Source organism: Mandrillus leucophaeus, unplaced genomic scaffold (assembly GCF_000951045.1).
Source record: "Mandrillus leucophaeus isolate KB7577 unplaced genomic scaffold, Mleu.le_1.0 Scaffold770, whole genome shotgun sequence".
Lineage (NCBI taxonomy): Eukaryota > Metazoa > Chordata > Mammalia > Primates > Cercopithecidae > Mandrillus > Mandrillus leucophaeus.
In genome coordinates, this window is record NW_012108364.1 from 518,123 (window position 1) to 520,376 (window position 2,254).

Consider the following 2,254-nt stretch of genomic DNA (forward strand, 5'->3'; position numbering starts at 1 on the left):
GGATCACAGGCGTGAGCCACCGTGCCGGGCGCTGTACTTACCTCTCTCAGCACACATATTTGAATTATGTTTATTTGCCTTCCCTTCTAGATTGTAAAAGAGCTTACTTTATTTATCCTCATAGCTCCAGGGCTAACATAATAAGTAGTGCCTATACCCCTTCAGAAACATTCACTAAATTTAATTGAATTGGGAATAAGGAGGCCTTAGAGAAGTTCACTTTAAAGATACTGCTGCTAATGATAATGATAATAATAATAGCAACAAATATATAGTTATTAATGTATGCTAGGCACCATTCTCAGTACTTTACATATATTACTTCATTTAATCCCTCAATTACTGTATCGGGTAGATTTTATTTTAAGTGACATTAGTAATAACAGTTAACATTTATGGAGCTAAATTACCATGTGCCATACATGATCTCACCTAATCTTCAAACCTCTCTCATAAAGGATATTAATAATTATTCCTATTTTATAAATGAGCAAGTCGACAAGTGAACTAAGGATAAGAGTCTCAGTAGCCTAACTACAGAGCCTACATACTTAACCACTGTACCAGTGATTTTCAAACGGCAGGTAGCAACCCATAAATAAATTTAGTGAGTTGCAATTAACATTGTTTTATAATGAGATGGAATACAATAAAAAATGGACTACCTGACATATAATATTAAAGTAAATATTGCTTTATAAAAACTTTTACTTCATGTCTACATAAATGGAAATTATGTGTATATATAAATGCACGAGGTTATCAAGTAAACTATATTTCTTATTGTTGGTCACTGTCAAAGGTTAAAAAAAAACCCACTGTACTTGGGCAATAATTTTAAAAACAAGAAGTAGCAACGGGTCTAATTCATAGAAATATTTCTTTCAACCCTCTGGGAGTCTGTTCATATATCAGACCTCTGCAGAAAAGGATGACACTGTCCACTTCTCCAAATTCCTGCTGGCTTTGACTTAGGTATAAGATATAGACGACAGTTCTTAGGCTTCAGGATGAGACCTAGCTGATAAATTAGATGTGGCTTGCACCCCATACTTGCAGGGCCTATTGATGAATGGCTCCCATGACAAGGATAACCTTAAGGGTAGAAGTTACAGGAAAGCAAGATGAAGAACTTGTAAATTATTAATGCTGCCCAGAACAGAATGGGTTGCCTTAGGAGGATTTTTCCAAAGAATGGGGGATCTATGGTGGGAGAGATGTAAGCATCTAATGGGATTAAAATAGATTACCTTGAATTGAAGGTATTTTGCAACCCCTGAGATTTTATGATTTCAATAAAATGTGATTAAAAACACATGAAATGATAGAGCCATCTCTTACCTAATCAAATGAATTTCATTCTGAACACCGTTTTAACATTTCTGAGAATTTTTTTTTAAAGACTAATCAAGCGCAGTAGTGAGAAGGGGAGAAAGAGTACAACAAGGAGTTGGATCTATAACTGAACAATTAAGTGAGAGAATTCACTACCTTTGGACCAAGTCTCTCTGAGAATCCTTTTTGAAAACTACCTTTTTTTTTTTCTTTTCTTTCTGTAGGATACACCTCAAGACTACTGAATATCCATCTCAAGTTCCAAAAACCAAGTTATACAATACTTTAGAACTCTTCCACCTCTGTTTGCAAAGTCTCTCTCTGATTGGGAAAACCTTCGGTCCCAGCTGGATTTACAGCTTAGTAATACCTCCAGTTCAAACTGCTGGGGCCTGCTAACGCGAAAAGCTGGGTCTCTCCCACCGAGGCACTCTCTTTCCTGCATCCACAGGGCCGAGCGCCCCCTGCAGTCGGGGACCGAAAAGAAACGGCATCCTCCCGCCGTGGCAACGGTTTCTATGTACAGCGGAGCCAGGACCCGCCGGGAGCGGGGAGCCCCACGGCCCAGCCGCAACGGTCTCAGTTGGCTCCCCAGTCCCTGGTTTGGGTCACCAGGGCTGACTGCGATAGTGGACCCGGGAACTCCAGCGTTGCCACCGCGCCCCGACACCCGCCACCGTCCCCCGCGGCCTGGAAAGCCCAGTGTGTTCCCCGGCCCTGAAGGACGTCCACCCCATGGCTCCCTCTCCCTCGCGGCCCACCGCCCCTTCGCCTCCCCGCCTCGACCTCTCACCCCTGCTCCGGGAAGTAAGGACTGAGATGCGACAGGTCCTCTTTTCCCGGCCGGCAGGTACACACAGGCACTCACCTGGTTCTCAGCGCGCCGCCTCGGAGAGGTCGCGGCCGCCGCACCGACTCT

General features: G+C 43.1%; 1 protein-coding gene across 1 annotated transcript in view; it reads right to left on the minus strand.

Moving 5' to 3' along the window:
* SPAG1 (sperm associated antigen 1) overlaps positions 1-2,048 on the minus strand; it is a 125,127-nt gene extending 123,079 nt beyond the window's left edge. Inside the window, exon 1 of the mRNA XM_011966736.1 lies at positions 1,706-2,048. The gene's annotated coding sequence lies outside the window, so the exon portion shown is untranslated. The remainder of the gene's footprint in view (positions 1-1,705) is intronic.
* Positions 2,049-2,254: the final 206 nt, after the last annotated feature.